This window comes from Euprymna scolopes, chromosome 33 (genome assembly GCF_053919585.1).
Source record: "Euprymna scolopes isolate OS-2025 chromosome 33, ASM5391958v1, whole genome shotgun sequence".
NCBI lineage: Eukaryota > Metazoa > Mollusca > Cephalopoda > Sepiida > Sepiolidae > Euprymna > Euprymna scolopes.
Genome location: NC_136514.1, coordinates 89,450,202 through 89,469,466, shown reverse-complemented (window position 1 = coordinate 89,469,466; position 19,265 = coordinate 89,450,202). Strand labels below are relative to the sequence as shown.

General features: G+C 34.6%; 1 long non-coding RNA gene across 2 annotated transcripts in view; it reads right to left on the bottom strand.

Moving 5' to 3' along the window:
• Positions 1 to 7,289: 7,289 nt before the first annotated feature.
• The window catches only part of LOC145258023 (uncharacterized), a 43,689-nt gene continuing 31,713 nt past the window's right edge, over positions 7,290 to 19,265 (bottom strand). Inside the window, exon 2 of one of the 2 annotated variants that reach the window (XR_013864034.1) lies at positions 7,290 to 7,845. This is a non-coding gene — a long non-coding RNA (uncharacterized LOC145258023). The remainder of the gene's footprint in view (positions 7,846 to 19,265) is intronic. The other variant, XR_013864033.1, reaches the window with a different exon arrangement.

Genomic DNA, 19,265 nt, shown 5'->3' with positions numbered 1-19,265 from the left:
CTCTTTTCTCTTCCTTGCAACCTCTTTCTCACAGAAGAGACGTTGCGAGTCTGTCTCTGCTCTATCATTATTTCCATGACAAGTGCTCGTCTGAGCTCTAATCTATGCCCCCCCCCTCTGGTCTGACTTTTACGCAAAACACTCGTCTAGTTAAAACCATTATCAATAATTTCCCCCACTCTTTATCTGTGCCTAAATCTAAACGTACATTCCATGAACAAAGCTTCTTTCTTAGAACTGCACGCCTGTTGAATTCTCTTCCATTTTTCTGCTTTCCAACTGACTACAATATGGTCGTCTTCAAGTCCAACGTAAACAAATTCTTGATGAACCATCCCCTTCAGTAATCCAATTTACCAAATTTCCACTACTAACGATTACTAGGACCTTTGCCCATTGATTACTGTACACTCATCAACCCTTATCCCCGAGTGGCCTTCGAGCCTTGATAAGTAGTATTCTTTTGTAAAAAAAAAAAGTTGGTTATTTTTTAAGGTTTTTTTTTTTACGACATATCAACTCTTTTTTATGTTTTGAAATGTCGAAACGATTCGTTGTAAGCTGTTGATTGAACGCAAAATCGATTTCGACATAAATAAAGACGCTGAAATCAGGCGTCGTGTTTTAAATAAATTTGAAAACGAGCCGAATTTAAAACTACAAAGCTTAGTGGAAGACTGAATGTTTTTTTTATTGTTTTTTTTTTTTTTGCGTTGAAACAGGACATTCGTGGAAAGCGGAGTATCGCACATTAAAAAGATCCATTAGACAAAAAAAATGACTTAAAAAAATAACCAGAGGAAAAAACAGGGAAAAGATCCACTTGGACCGTGTTGGAGGTGTGGAGATAAACATTGGTACAAATTTAAACAATGTGACGTATGCTACCAGAAAGGACATAAGGCATCACATTGTAGGAAAGGAAAGAAAGAAAGAAGGAAAAAAAATGCTTCTATTGGATTTGCTTTTTATTAATAAGTAAAATCCGAGGTCACGTGCCCCTGGGGCTGTCAATCATTGGTTGATTTAGTCACGTGGATACAAATATAAATAGCGTGACTCATAAACCCCCTTCCCTTTTACTCCCTTTTTGGGCTGATCAAATGACAACAATAAAGACGGCAATAAAATATAACAAAATCCCACAAATCCCTTTCCATCGAAGGTTATCTTTCAGATGCAAGGTTCCTTGTTTACTTGCGGTTGTAACGATGTAAGATTCCGTTGTACGAAAGACCAAATCGGCCATAATTTAAATATTTAAATTGATATACTGTTTAAATGATAATATACGTCTACGATGTTTTTATTGGCGCTTTTCTTCGTATTTTTTAATAACATTTTTTTGCACCATTTACAAGTTTTTTTTTTACAAATATTTTTTTTAATACTGTAATAGTAAAATAAAGTTACTTTTTTCGTATAATTAATAAATGTATCTCGTCATGTTTTCACACGAGATTTTTTTCCTGTTGATTTCTAACTTCATTTAATCATGAACAAATTAGTCGATGTGATGATGCCAGCGGGAGATGTTTGTGCCACTAACACATTATTTAAAGACATTGTTACCAATACATGTGACAATTTAACCACTATGAAAGGGTTGGCACATCGTGGTTTAATCGCCAACCAACAGACGTGTCCAAAATGCAATGTAGTTCCTAGCCGTCGGATGAACCTTCAATGTCGACGGGGCAAGGAATATATGGACGGATATTGTTGGGCTTGCCCACAATGTAAGAAACGGAAAAATATTAGGGCAGGATCCTTCTTCGAAGGCAGTAGATTAAAATTAAATATTTTAATTGAAATGTTGTATTGGTGGAGTTTGGAGGCACCGATCGTAAAAGTTTCCAAAGAAACTGGTCTATCCCCGACTACTCTAGTGGACTGGTTTAATTTCATAAGGGACATTTGCGCAATGTCCCTGATGGAAAATCCAATTGAAATCGGTGGTCCTGGAAGAACCGTGGAAATCGACGAGAGCAAATTTATGCACCGTAAATACCACCGAGGAAGATATCGCGAAGGGCAGTGGGTCCTTGGTATGGTCGAGAGAGAGAGTCAAATGTGACTATGATGGTGCCAGTCGACAGTAGAAATGCTGGAACTCTTCTGCCAATAATTCAGAAGTATGTGCGACCTGGCACAAGGATAATAACTGATGGTTGGCGTGCATATAGTACCCTGCCCATCCATGATGTGGTAAATCACACCTATAATTTTACAGATCCGAATGACCCCACCATTCACACAAATCGCATTGAGGGTAGCTGGAGTATCTGCAAAGCCAAATTCAGAGCGATGCGAGGAACTAGTCGTGCAAATTTCAACAGTCATCTGCAGGAATTTCTTTGGCGGCGGCGAATAAAGGAAAATTATTTTCGTAACATTCTATATTGGATACGTTTTTTTTATGAAGTTTAAGTAAAAAAAAGTTCACTTTTTTATTATTAAAAATACATTTCATGAAAACACTCATAAAATGTTCACTGTATTTAATTTTGTTATTTTGTTACAAATTTCTAATAAAGATTATTATTTTTTCATTATTAAAAATACATTTCATGAAAACACTCATTATAAAATGTTCACGTTGTTTAATTAAAAGTTCTCAATTTTAATCTAATAGTTTTATAATTTTGTTATTTTGTTACAAATTTCTAATAAAGATTATTTTAATTTTAACGGTAATTTGGTTTTCATTATAAACTCCGTCATGTTAAAGGCTTTAAAATCACTTTAAATAGTAAATCAATTTTAATATTTAAAAAAAAAAAGAGAAATCAACAGGAAAAAAATCTCGTGTGAAAACATTACGAGATACTTTTTCCGTATAATTAATAAATGTATCTTTATTTTACTATTACAGTATTAAAAAAATTATTTGTAAAAAGAACTTATAAATGGTGCCAAAAAATGTTATTAAAAATACGAAGAAAAGCGCCAATAAAAACATCATAGACATTTTGGCCGATTTGGTCTTCCGTACAACGGAATCTTACATCGTTAAAACCGCAAGTAAACAATGAACCTTGCATCTGAAAGATAACCCCATCGAACAATGTACCGATATTCGATAGCAGACCAGAACAGTTTCTGAACCTTCATATCAGAACTACCCCAACGCTCCATATTTAAAAGCAATGCGTCCGCTGTAGCATCTGACTTAACTGCTTGGTTAGCAAAATAGAGTTAGTTCCCTTGGAACAATGGGTTAAAATAACGAATTAATGGGACGCTAAAAAATATCTACATGTACATTTAAAAGTTTCCCTTAATTCGACCGCTAATGGGTTAATTTAGTGTTTGTGTTGTTTTCACTAAATAAGTTACGCGACATTTTAACATTTTTGGAGAAATTATTTGAAAAACTTTAAGAACGTCTTGAATTGTATTCCCCTCTTCTAAGTACAAGTTCAAAAAATTTTTTTTTAATGGGCACCTTACAACTTTTTTAGGGTTTCGGTTGGAACATTTGGATAGTGCATAGCAGGGGGAGACAAGCGTAGATCAGGTGCAGGAAATTCTGCGCTTCTACAGAATTGGGACGAGATTTTCAGAAATTGTAATATTTTTCACATTAAAACAATGATATCTACGTATTCCTCGTATTTTTAAAATAATTATATAAAAAAAATTACGAAAATTGATAAAGTAGAAAATAATTTATTAAAGAAAATAAAAAATAGAATTTAATGAAAACGATCGTAAAACACAAGAGAGTTTAACAGGGAGTTAATTTTCTGTTCGAATTAAACAAAAATGGCAGCAATTTTTCACCTGCTAACACAATTAAAGTTGCTTTTTTTTATCTGAAAAATCCATCTATCGACTACAAAATCTCGTCCCAGTAGTGTAGAAGTACCGCAAATTCTATTTTGTGTTTATAAGTTTCTTATATTTATTTTGATTTAATAAATGCGTAACAAAAACTTTTTCAAAAAAAAAAAAAAAAAAAAGGAAAAAGAAAAGAAAAAAAAGAAAAACATGCATTCAAAAATTTAAAAAAATCAAAAATTTAAGAATTTTGGCTTTATTACTGAATTCGTCAAAGTCCATCGTATTTAATTGGAAAACAAAACAAAACAAAAGTTCAAAGTTGTTTTTCTTGTTTTTTTAAAATTTTTTTCCCCCATTTTAAGTAGAAACCCACTCGTGAGATTCCATTTACCCCCCCCCCATGAAAATCATACGACTTCGGATTTTCCTTTTTTTTTTTTCATTTTCTTTCTTTGAAGGTAGGACAGCCGAACCAACTGTCAACATTGCCCCGATTTTTATTGAAACCAACCGAGAGCTCTTTTTAGTATCCTCACCATCCCCTTAAGTGCAATTGTCTGAATCTCTTTTGCACTTGGTTCACCAGGAATATTAGTTAGGTAGGACTTCAGGTTCTTCTTCATAAGCCCTGTGGCACCTATAATAACTGGTATGATTGATATCTCCCTAAGATTCCAGTTTCTTTTCATATCATACATGAGACTTTGATATTTGGTCTGTTCAGACTTCCATCATTAGGGACACTCACTTCAACCAAGGTTATCACTCTTTCTGATTTATTCCATATAACTATGTCAGGTTTCACAGCAGCATTTTCAATGTAGGTGGCTGTAGGGATTGCATGGTCGTAATGTATGGTATATAAGTCATCTCCAACTGTTCTTTCAGGTTTATGTTCCCAGGATTTGCTGCTACATTGGATGTTTAATTTTTTACAGATGTGGAGGTACTTACATACTCCATCATATCTCGCTGTGTAGTAGGCATACCCCAAAAAGAACCTTGCAATTTGATGCCAGATGACTCACACTTTCCAATTCCGTGTAGCAGAATCTGCATTTGTTTGGGGTTTGTATTACTGTACACACAGATTCGAAGAAGTTGTCAAAAAACAAATATATAACAAATAAATGTTATCAAAGGCAAGATAAGTTACTTTTCTACCAAACTGGATATATTTTTTTGTGTTTTTATTCAATGTAACATGTTTATTCAGCTCGAAAAACACACATTGTTTACCGATGTATTAGAAAATTACAAAATGGCGCCCGACTCTCTCTTTAACACGGTAAGTTCAGGGAAAGGTGTCATAAATAATAAACTAGACAAAATACTATTAAAACCCCACCGAATATATGCCAACCTATGTCACGGTAACATATATTGAGCAAGTTTCTAACAGTATTTTGTCTAATTTTATATTTATAGTACCTTTCCCCAAACTTACCGTGTTAAAGAGAGAGTCGGGCGCCATTTTGAATTTTCCAATACATCGGTAAACACAGTATGTTTTTCGAGCTGAATAAACATGTTACATTAAATAAAAACACTGAAAACATATCCAGTTAGGTAAAAAAAAAAGTAACTTATTTTGACTTTGATGACATTTATTTGTGATATATTTTTTTTTTTGACAACTTTTTCGAATCTATGTGTACAGTAATACAAACCCGTTTTCATTAGTGAGACCTGCCATCTTCTTGAATGCATTCGTCGTCAATCCCTGATCTTAAGCAGCCATTGTGCTGAAAAAGAGAACTCTTCTAACTCATTTTATGCTTCCCAGGAGTGAATTACTTCCCTTGAGCATTCAATTTCTTTTCCCTCCTTTTTTTAAATCATGGTGATCCCGTGTAAAGTAAAGCGTCCTTAGCTTAATCCAACTTCGACTTTTTACACTTAAAAATATATTTAAAAAAATCTAATTTGTGTTTAAAAAAAACTATATTTGAAATTTCATTTGTCCGCCTTCGCTATGCACCTTCCAAATGTCCCAACTGACCTCCCCCCCCCAAAAAAAGAAGTGATTCCAAAAGTGTCGAAATAAATAATAACGTTATTATTTAGAAAGCAATTCTTAATATGGGGAGAGGAGGTGTTTTGTAACTATTCTGTACTTTCGCCTAACAATTTAATAATAATAAAAAAGATATAACTTTAATTTAACGCGAAAAATACTATTTAAAAATAGCATGGTTCAATAAGTGTATAAGCACCCGCTTTGTTACAATAAAAAATCTCATTTATGTAAAAAAAAAAAATAAATAAATAAAATAAAATAAAATAAAACAAAAAAAATAAAACAAAAAAAAACTGTATATTGTGTTATTATAATTTTCTTAAATCTATTAAAAAAAACAACAAAAAAAACACGCTTTTGGTTTTCGGTTTTGAAATTGCATTTGTCTGCCCCTGCTATGCACTTTCTAAATGTCCCAACTGAAAACCAAAACAGTTGTACCTTCGCACTATGCACAAGTGACAAAATTTTTAATACTTCCACAGAATATATTTTTCTCGCAATAAACTCACGCCTTGATTAAGTAACTTTGCCACACTAAATTGAATACTTATGTATGTAACGCGGCCGTTACACTTTGACTATGTCTTTACAGTTCAAACCTCTCGGACCCACACGTTGTCTGGTTTCGTCGCAAAGGAACAAACACATAAAACAGGAAAGAAATAAACAATCCGACTATGCACTATCCAAATGTCCCAAATGAAAACCAAAAAAAAGTTGTAGCTTCGCACTAATGCACAAGCGACACAAATTGTCCTTAAGGCAATCCGAGTTCGTGCAGTTTCAGAAAAAAGTAAATAAATAAAAATAGGCAAATAAGAATACTTTGGAATAAAATAATCTCTTTATTTTGAATGGGAAAATACGATTCCGGTTTTCAAAGTATTTCGTTTTAAAACAGCTTTTTGAGAAGGCATTCTGTTTGAAAACCGCGGTTTCACTGCATCTCTAAAAGAAGAACAACAAATGCATTCGGTATAAGATAAATTCGGTAAATGTGTAGTTTAGCGGCGTAAATTATTTGACAGACAAAAAATTATAAAAAAAAAACTATTTATTTTTATATAAAACACATTATTAAATCCAAAGACTGAAATAAAACCAGGAAAAAAAAAAAATCATATTTATTATTTTTTTTCAACATTTTTAATAGACTAAATGTACAATATTCGAGGCCGGCGTATTGCTTTTAAAATTTGACCTTTCTAAGGTTTGACAGATTGGACTTTTTAAGACCAAATTTGTTGTTTTACGATCTTTCTTTACAAAAAAAAAAAAAAAAAAAATGTAGCGTCCAAAAACGGTTCATGAAAGAGCGTAAAGAAAAGACAAATTTGGCCTTAAAAAGGCCAATCTATCAAACTTTAGAAAGGTAAAATTTTAAAAGCAATATGGCGGCCTCGAATATTGTACATTTAGTCTATTAAAAAAAATGATGAAAAAATCAAAATAAATTTTTTTCTGATTTTATTTCAGTCTTAGGATTTAATGTGTTTTATATAAAATAAATAGTTTTCATAATTTTTTGTCTGTCAAATAATTTACGCCGCTAAACTACACATTTACCTAAAATTCTGTTTAATGTCAATAAAAATCGTCATATTCTTCTTCTTCTGTATATTCATCATCCGAGTATTCTTCGTCTCGAAAATCCTCTCCATCCGGCAATAAAGATAAGAACCAGACGAACACGTCGTAAGCACTGAACAGGCCGTACAATAATAGCTTGGTTAAGGCGATGGTCGCAATGGCGACCAGGTATGAAACGCCGCTGCCTGCTGCATGGAACAGTATAAGAAGAGCGTCCAAGAAAATGAACAACGCGAGAGAAAGACAGCCGGGAAGAAGGCAGACATTGGCTAGAATCAAATCAAGCATCTTTACGCGTGAACTTCACTTCATAACCAATGAATTGGAATTGTTGACTACGATTTTAATAATCCGAGTGGCGATTATTTGTTCAGTATGTCCCTTGAAGACATTCAGTTGATGATTCAAAATTCTGGCGGAAGTTAAGGGAGGTTCGCTTGAGGTATCTGAAATATAAAAAGACAATGAAGTTAACATTTAAAACAAACTCATCCAATGCTTAAATTGCTCTAAAGCGCGGCTCGCTGTTTGTTTGTTTGTTTGTTTGTTTGTAAATAAACAAGCAGTCCGAGTAATGTAAACGCGGTGAGCGAGTGTTTATTTAAGTGGACATTTTTTGAGGTCAATTACGAGCACCGATCCCATGGGCCAATGAGTAGAATTGCCGACAACTACAGGATGGTTAGGTTCAATCTCCGGCTAGGTGCTAGTCTAGCCACACCGATGAGTTGTGATACAACTAAACAGTGCATATATATATATATATATATATATATATATATATATATATATATATATATATATATATATATATATATATATATATGGAATTTATTTATACAAACATTGATGGCTACATATGTGCATACATGTTTCTGTAATCACCCGCGTTGGGAGATTACGTCTTCAGGCCAAGAATTATCGTCGAGAACTGATATTTCAAACAAAAACATTTTCTTATGTCGTTTATAAAGTTAGAATGTAACATGAGTAGGGGTTCTGAGCGGGGAGAGGACAAGTGGGGTTTTTGAAGATAATAAACATCTTTTTTTTTATTTCCTTTTTTTATATTCCCTTTTTTATATTCTCTTTTTTTTTAAAAGTTTATCTATCCCATCTTTTGGTTTTTATGGCATAAGGTACTTGAGAATGTAGACACATGTTGTTTCATTGGATGTACTTCTAGGAAACTAAACTCTACTGGCTAAATATATATAAGTACCTATATATATATATATATATATATATATATATATATATATATATTTATAACTACTTCATTTATTCACATAAATTTAATATACGAAAGTATAGATTTATGCGTAAACTTTAAGTATTTACTTCAAAAGTGCTCAATACGTAGGTAGAGCTAGTTAGTAATTTATAAAATATATATGGCGATTTAGCTACACTGAATATTCTGCGTTTCATCCAACTATAGGATTCGTATGTATATATATATATGTATATATATATGTATATATATATATATGTATATATATATGTATATATATGTATATATATGTATATATATGTATATATATATATGCATATATATATGTATATATATATATATGTATATATATGTATATATATGTATATATGTATATATATGTATATGTATATATATATGTATATATATATGTATATGTATATATATATGTATATATATATGTGTGTATATATATATATATGTATATATATATGTATATATATATGCATATATATATGTATATATATATATATATATATATATATATATATATATATATATATGTATATTTAAATAAATGTTTAGAGGTACAGAATTTGTATATGGTTTTAAATAAAATAGTAGGCGGAAGTTTCTCGAGAGCTCTTTCGGCTATCATCTCTTCAGGAGTAAATTGATAGCAATCTAAATAATATTGTAACGAAAATAAAGAGTTCTATTGGGGAACTTACTTAATGTGCCATATATTATATCTATAAAAGTGAAAGTGTCTGTCTGTGTGTATGTTTGTGTACATTTCCCTATGCAATAACTGAAGAGTCCTAGAGTGGATGAAATGCGGAATATTCAGTGTAGCTTAATCGCCATATATATTTTATATATATATATATATATATATATGTATATATATATATATATATATATATATATATATATATATATTATATCTATAAAAGTGAAAGTGTCTGTCTGTGTGTATGTTTGTGTACATTTCCCTATGCAATAACTCTGTCAATTTTTAGTCTACAGATACAGACTCGAAATTTGATATACAGGGTACTGAGAATTGGGAAAATCGATGTGATCGGTTTTTGGCCAGAAATTTGGCGATTAAGGGGTCAAAGTTCAACGATTTGACCTTTGAGAACTCTACCAAACTCCTCAGACAATTTTGGGTTTACACACTTTAAATTTTAGATATAGGTTCCTTGGACATGGATCTAACTGAATAACTTTTACTCCATCGCGATACGGGTTCGAGCCTGCCTTCCTACTATCACATTTTTTTGGGGGGCCTTTTTTTTATTCAACACACATCCAAACACCCGGGCAACGCCGGGCTGAAATGCTAGTATATATATATATATATATATATATATATATATATATATATATACACTATTAGAAGTACCCGTCGATGGACTCTGATTTATAAAACAATGCAAGCAACTTTTAAATTCTTTTAAACTGATATTTATTTTCTACTTTTTGTATCTTATATTCCCGTTCGTCTGTGCAAGCAGACAGACACACATACGTTAAGCTTTATTACATCATCCTATAAATCTACACAGATAGAACCAGTATTGCTCGGATCAAACGAACATGAGAGGGCAGTAATGGGAATCTTTATTGACACAAACGTATGAACACTAGTAAGGGTTACTCATTATACATGTCTCCCATAGGGTGCCACTTCTGTTGGTGGGAGTGAGCGATGTAATCCGTACCCCTTTCCCCATGGTGAGTTATCATGGTAAGTTCGGTAGCTCTACATCAAACAATGTGAGTGTGCATAGGGTTCCCAGTTATAAGTGACACCATCGGGGCCTCACTTCTGTTGATGAGGGTGAGCGGGGTAACCAGTCAAGACCTCCCCCACCCCATGATGGGTTATCCTGTCATATTTGGTAACTCTACGAGTATACATCAAATGGTGTGAACTGGGTTTTCTAGTTACAAGTGTCCCGCCTGGGGCCCCACCCTGTTGGTGAGAGCGAGCGGTTTAACCTGTTCAAACTTCCCTTCCCCATAGTGGGTTATCCTGCCAAATTTGGTAGCTCTACGTGGAATGGAGTGAATGCGCATAGGGTTCCCTTTGTAAGTGACCCCCTCTGGGGCCCCACTTTATAATACCCATTTCAGATCTTTAATACCTCTTCTATGATTGTATGAGGTCAGTTTAGTATAATAGGAAACCGTACAGGAGTACAGAGAGACAGACACACAGACGTTGAGTGTTATTTTATATATATATATATATATATATATATATATATATATATATATATATATATATATGTATATATATATATATACAGAGAGAGAGAGAGAGAGAGAGAGAGAGAGAGAGAGAGAGTGGGGGAGGGAGGAGGTATATATGAGATATGAAAGAGGAACAAACCTGTCATATATTCAATAACGTTTCTTCTTTATTTCAAGACTTACTTACGATGATTGATTTGAAAAAATAAAATACCAGCATTAATATTCCGCTACACACTCATGAGCATTTTTCGATAAGCCAGTTGGTGGTAATTAGAGACCTCTTCATACAAATTTAATATATCTAGGCTAATAGCCACTATATTATGTAGCTTTCGAACACCATTTTAGATACATTTAGTCATAATAATAAAATGCTACAATTCATCTTAGGAGCAACATCATCACAGTCGCAACATCTCTAGAGGAAGGAATCTCTATTTTTTCCCTCTAAATATTTAGTCCTACCACTGCTACCAGTTGTCACTGGAACAAATTCTACACGTTCCACAGATTCTGTGATTTCACCGACCGTAACTGGCTCATACATAATAGACATAACGTAATCATACATAATAGACATAACATAATAACATAACATAATAGATATAACATAATCTTTACAATTTCCGATTCAGAAATAATAAAGGCTCCCTCTTCAAAGTCGGTCCATTCTGATTGGCTGGGCTCTATATATTCATATATTCCGGAACCCAATTTTGCGCTTTATAAACGAATGCTTACTAACATTAAAATATGGTGTCGCTAAGAGACATATGACGACGTCTTCATCCAAAAAAATAGCAATAAAAATGTTATCGGTTTTTATACCATTAAATACACGACGTGTAGATTGGTGATGTTTCAAACAACTGCATTATATATACATTTATATATTGAAGACTTTAGCTCCAAAATATTTGCGTCTTTAATATCAAGACTTCTACTAAAAAAAAGAAAAGAAAAACAATTAGAAAACTACGGAAGTTTTTTTTTTTTTGTAAATTATTATATCTTTTCTATACGACTTGACGAGATTTATAGGGTTTTTTTTTTGTTTTTTTTTTAAATTACATTTTCACCCCAAACAAGGCAACAGCTACTGGGGTACTATGTTGGGATTTGGGCAGCAAGATGTCGGTTCACGTTGCACTTGAACTTCTGCTTGTCAGTACAGTTAGGGAAGCAGGAACCTAGAATGGAATTCCAGAGTCTAGCGGTTCTGGGGAAGAAACTACTGGAGTAGAAAGATCTTTTACATCTAGGGATCTCTACTGTGTGGGGGTGGGATTTAGCTGCCTGTCGGGTTTGTCGAGGGTGTCTACGTCATGGGGGCACAAGTGTCTGCAGTTCGCCAGAGCATTCACTATTAAAATACTTGTAGGTTTTCCGATATTATGATAATCATTATCGCATGTAAAATTGTCGACGACCGTTTGTTTTTATGTAAGAACGTTATGCCTTCTGCGCGTTGTTTGGTTTATGGCCAGACTATTTGGTATTCGTTTACAGATTATCCGAAAACATAGAAATGTCGTCGCATTAAGACGAATGTGAAAGGCGCTGATAAACAACCAATTTAACTTTTTTTTTTAGCCTTGTACATTACCTTTATTAATGCTGTATAGAAAATACAGCTATATTGAAGATGCTAACTCTGGACTAAATGTAAGAGATCAGCTCTCAAATATCGTTTTTTAATTGCTATGCCGAAAACATTTTCTGGAAGTAAATGTGACTTTTTTTCTTTTACAGAATTGGGTTGATGGCCCTATTCTAGCCCCCAATGAGTGAGTGCTCTTAGTCTGATCTCTGCCCTTCAACCTGTCTGGCTTGGGTGACCCTACCAGGAGATGAATCTCCTGCCAGAATATCCGGGTCCTAGTGTTATATTGTCTCTAATAACAAGGGTTGTGTGTTTGATTATCATAAAGGGAATCGTGTGTGAGTGACATGTATTTTCAGAACCTACCTCTGCTTCTTCGATGTTGGACCATCTGGAATTTTCTCGTCCTGGAGGGAGACTTGATACCTGTTTTTGGATGAAGATTCAATCACTCCAAGACTAGGAATTAGTTCTATAGTTTTTATTTCACTTTTCCCAGATGTCCTGCAGAAGGTGGAAGTGAAATCGGCCTGTGTGGGTTTTTCTTCTACACACGTCAGCGTTCGTCCCCCCCCCGTGAAGAGGAGGAGACAACGGGAAACCGTCCGTTGTCTTCTGTGTCCAAATCAAATCTCAACGATTCAGCTAACCTGATCACATGACTCACACGCAATCAAATCAACTGATCTTTTACTTCCAGCCAACGTGTCTACACTATAACTCACCTCTTCGTCTCTCTCTCTCTCTCCCTCTCTCTATTCCTTAACATTCTCTCTCTCTCTCTCTCTCTCTCTCTCTCTCTCTCTATCCATTCTCTAACACTAGGATTAAGGATTAAGTACATGCAAATTTGAAACGTGAAAATTTGATTGTTGCAAAATTAATACCAAGTATATTATTTGTTCGATATAATCGATACAAATGAAAATTTGTTTACCCCATATAAAGAATGAACCCCCTCTCTCTCTCTCTCTCTTTCTCTCTCTCTGTATATATTAAATATATATATATATAGATATATATATATTCATATATATATATATCTATATATATACATATATATATACACACGCATATATATATACATACATACATACACACACATATATATAGATAGATGTGTTTATTGTTTCTGTTAGCATATATATATAGATATATATATATATAGATATATATATATATAGATATATATAGATATATATACACACATATATATATATGCACACACATATATATACACACACACACATATATATACACACATGTATATATACACACACACACATATATATATACACACACATATATATATACACACACACACACACATACACACACACACACACACACACACACACACACACACACATATATAGATAGATGTTTTATTTGTTTTTGTTAGCGATACTTTCTTGGATGAATTCAAGTATTTATACGAAAGTGCATTTTTACCTAAATGCTTGTTGGGAATAATTTTCCCATTGACCACTCCTTTAATGGGGAGCGGCATATATATTATTTTTAAAATATAATTATCCTCTGACACGTGTTTCGTCGTCCACGACTCATCAGAGTGGCTGGTTAGATTGAGCCCCTGGAGGAGCATAGGCCATCTACAACTTTTGTAGATGCTTTTATAGCAATGAGTTCTTTTTACAGGGTGAGGGTGCTGGCCCCACGCCCAACCTTCCCAGAAGGTACATTCAGCGCCCAGCCTTCCCAAATGGTCATCCATCTGGTACTGGCCAGACTCAACGTTAACTTAGGTGATCTGGCGAGAACCGGTGTGTCCACATGATTGTGGCGTATATATGTATACATACATACACACAATATTTATACATACATATATATATATACATATATATGCATACATACATACATATATATATATACTTATATATATACATACATATAAATAAGTATATACATACATATAAATAAGTATATACATACATATATACATACATATATATATATATACTTATATATATACATACATATAAACAAGTATATACATACATATATACATACATATATACATACATATGTATGCATACATACATATGATGATTGCAACGTCTTTTCAGACGAGTGCCACTCTCTCAGACACATGAACCCACAAATGACTTCCATTGCCAGACTTGTTTGGTGAGGAGGGTGGCTAGTCTCCCTGAAGGATTAAGAACAAGACCTTCCAAAGGGCGAATGAACACTTTTTCGGGGTCAACAGCCAACTAGCACCGTGTGTGTTTGTATGTATGTATGTGTGTGTTGGGGTGGAGAGGGCTCCCGTAAGCCGTGGTGAAGGCAACCTTTCTAGGAGAAGCAAATCTCTGATTTAAAAAACCATAAAGCGGGAGACCAGTACCCGCATTAAGCTGGTCTGCAGTTTAACTTGTTGCCTGCTATCTTGCTCTTGCTTGTTGCTGGATCTCAACATTTTAAACCGAGAGAGAGACTTAGCAGTCGTACAAAGTTAAGACATACATATACATACGTGATGATGATTGCAACGTCTTGTCAAACGAGTGCCACTCCTTCAGGCACTGAAAGTACATGAGCCGAAAATGACTTTAGTTCTGCCGGCGAAATTCACATGCTCAAACAGACATGACACTGAAGACGGTCATTAGTATACATACATATATATATACATGCACGCATACATACATATATACACATACATACACATACACACATACATATAACACACATATATGCATAGGTACATACACAATACACATACATATACATACATAAACATATACAAGACGATCAATGGCATACATACATATATATTTATATATATATATATATATAAATGCAAATATACATATATACACATACACATCTGTAAACATACACATCTATATACATATATACATACACAATGCGTAATACACATACATACATATACATACACACGCATACATACACATATACATACATATACATACACACATATACAAATACATACACGCATATACATATACACATATGTATACATATGCACATATATATACATGCCCTTACCTACATATACATACACATACATGAATATTCACTCACACACAAACATGCACATACATACATACACATATACATGCACACATATACATACATACACTCATGCAAATATACACATACACACACATGCATATATGGACATACACAGACACATGCATATATACACATACATACAAACAATATATATACATATATACATACACACATACATATATACATACATATACACATATACATACATATACACATAGATATACACACATATACATACACCTGTACATGAACGTACATACACCTATGCATACATATATACATATAATGATGGCAGATCAATTATTATATGATTCCAGCATTTCAGGCCTACACGCGTCACAACTTTTCCATGGCTGAGGGAGTATCTATACACAGATGATGTTACAGAGTTTTAGCTTTGTACGACAGCTAAATCTCTCTCTCGGTTCAAAATGTTGATATCCAGCAACAAGCAAGAGCAAGATAGCCAGGAACAAGTCAAACTGTAGACCAGCTTAATGCGGGTACTGGTCTCCCGGTTTATGCTTTTTTTTTTTAAATTTGCTTCTCCTAGAGAGGTTGCCTTCACCACGGCTTACGGGAGCCCTCTCCACCCCACATACACATGACAATAAACACATACATACATACAGATGTACGCAAATATATGAATGCATGTATACACACATGCAACCATAATCACGTAGAGGCACACAAATACGCACATACATACATACATATGCCTATACATACGTACACACATATATACATGTAAAATACACATGAAGGAACATTCCAAAAGTCATATATAGTAAGTGATCAGCGGCTGGACCGTTTTTGTCCATTTTCCTTCCTGATCTTTTTACTCCTTCCTTTTTTTTTAAATAAAAAGTTTGTTTTAGACTCACACATATGCAGTACATGATAATGATTATGATCATGCTGACAAATTCACACATAATTTTCCAAATAACTCAACGTACGAATCGACGAAAAACAACAATCCAATTGATATGATTTACAGACGCTTGGATTTTTTTTTTAAATAAAAGGTTTGTTTTAGACTCACACATATAAATACATATATATATATACATACATGCATGTATATATATACATACATATATATATACATACATACATACATATACATGATGATTGCAACATCTTGTCAGACGAGTGCCACTCCCTCAGGCACTGAAAGTCCATGAGCTGAAAATGACCTTAGTCCTGCCGGTGAAATTCACACGCTCAAGCAGACATGACACTGAAGACGGTCACTGGTATACACACACACACACACACACACACACACACACACACACACACACACACACACACATCTATATATATATATATATATATATATATATATGCACGCATACATACATAGATACACATACATACACATACACACATACATATAACCAACATATATGCATACATACACAATACATAATGCACATACATGCACATACATAAACATACACAAGATGCTCATTGGCATACATAAAACACATTGTGGATGCGTTATCCGCAGCTCCTGTTACTCTCGCTTCTTCTTATTTGTCCCTCAGTCCTCATTTTTTAAATGAGTGATTTTTCGGACAAAGGGAGAAGAAAAAGCTGTTTTCTAGGTTGGCAGTATTTTTGCGATCAGTTGGCTGAGATGGCGGAAATTTTCTGTTTCTATGTCTATCCTTGTAGCCATGTCACTAGTAAGGGTGCTGGAGGTAAACGTTTTGTCTGGGCTGACGTTATCCGCCTGATAGTCAGGGACCCGAACCTTGGATTAACCACTAAGGAGGCTGTCCTATCAGCAGGTGCAAAGTACTGGGGCTGCTGTATTGCCATTTGGTGAATGGATTCTGGACCATGCAGTAGCTTCTGGTGGGGCCTCTCGATGCCATACTAGTGGGTAATTGTTACGGCTTTACCTTATCATTAGCTACAAATAAAAAAAAAAAAATTCTTCGTTTCTTTTTCTCTCTTAATTTCCCCTCTCTGTCCTGCTCTAAGTAAATCTGTCGACCTAGTCCACAAATTCCAAAATTTCATCATGACAAGTTTCAAGAAAAAATACACGATTAAACCCGGTTCTCCAACTTCCAACGTAGACCCCTACTACCATGTCTCCTTCTCCAACATCAGGGGTCTTCGTTCTAACCTTCCAGAGGTTGAAACCCAATTACAGGAGACTAAACCAGACCTTTTATTTTTAAGTGAAACTGGCATTGGACAGGCTATTTCCCTAGATGAGTTTGCAATTTCAGGATACTCTAACTTAACTTCTAAATCTGACCCCCAAGATCGCCATGGGCATGGAATATGTGCCTATATTAAAGATAGCTTTCCATGTGGGAGGGACATCTCCAGGGAAGATCCTAACTTACCCTATATGTGCTTCCGGGTTGCTTTAGCTCACACTACTGCATTTATATTTACTCTCTATCGCCCCCACAACAGCGGAGTTACTATCTTTCAAAGCATATCTGAGAAAATTGACCAAGTCCTTTCTACTTATCCTTCAGCTAACATTCACGTATGTGGAGACTTCAATGTTCACAACGTCGAATGGTTGACCCACTCAAACAAGACCGATGATGAGGGGAGGTTCTGTCATGATTTCTTCATTGCCTATGACCTCACTCAGATTGTTCAGGAACCTACCCGTGTGCCCGATAATGACGGCCAGTATGCGAGCCTACTAGACCTTTTTCTCACAACTTGCCCTGAACTATGTTCAGTTTCTGTTCTGTCGCCTCTTGGATCTTCCGACCACTCTGTTGTATCAATTAAGATAAAAATGAAATGTAATAAGTCCCCAGACGTACCTCTTCATCGTACAGTATATCGATACACTAAGGCTGACTGGGATAGCTTCCGTACATTTATATCTGATCTACCTCTACATTCCATGTTTAAAAAGGATGTGTCCTCTATAGTATTAGACCTAACTGAATGGTTAATTGTAGGTATTGACCATTTCATACCCTCTAAAAAGTTTCAGCAAAAACCTAACAGCCAGCCATGGTTCTCTCCAGAATGTGCTGCTGCCATTGCGCACAGAAATCACTTTTTCCACTGCTTCAAACGTAATAGATGTATGGAAACTAAAGCCGTTTTCAGGACTGCCAGCAACCATTGTAAGAAAGTAATAAGGAACGCAAGAGTGTTGTATGCTCAATCTGTTAAGTCCAAAGTAGCTGAGCAGCGGCTTGGTTCCCACCAGTTTTGGCAAATAGCAAACAGAATCCTGAACAGAAGCGTGTGCTCCATCCCAACTATTATCAATGGACCTGAGGTAATCTCGTCAGCATCAGACAAAGCCAAACTCTTTGTCAAGAACTTTGCAGCTAATTCTACCCTTTGCGACCAAGACCGCCAACCCCCAATATTTCCTCCTGTATCAGAAAACACGCTATGTGATATACGTATATCTGTACGTGATGTTGCGAAGCTAATCAAAAACCTTGATTCGAGTAAAGCAACTGGCCCTGATGGTATTCCAATTATAGTACTCAAAAAACTTCAACCTGAATTAGCGCCCATACTTACAAAACTGTTTAAACGTTGTCTTAAGGAGAATAGTTTCCCATCTCCCTGGAAAATCTCATCAGTATGCCCTGTATTTAAGAATTCAGGTGATCGCTCATCCCCCTCTCAATACAGGCCAATAAGTCTCCTGTGCGTCATGAGTAAGTTGCTAGAATCTGTGTTAAATACAGAAGTAATCAAAC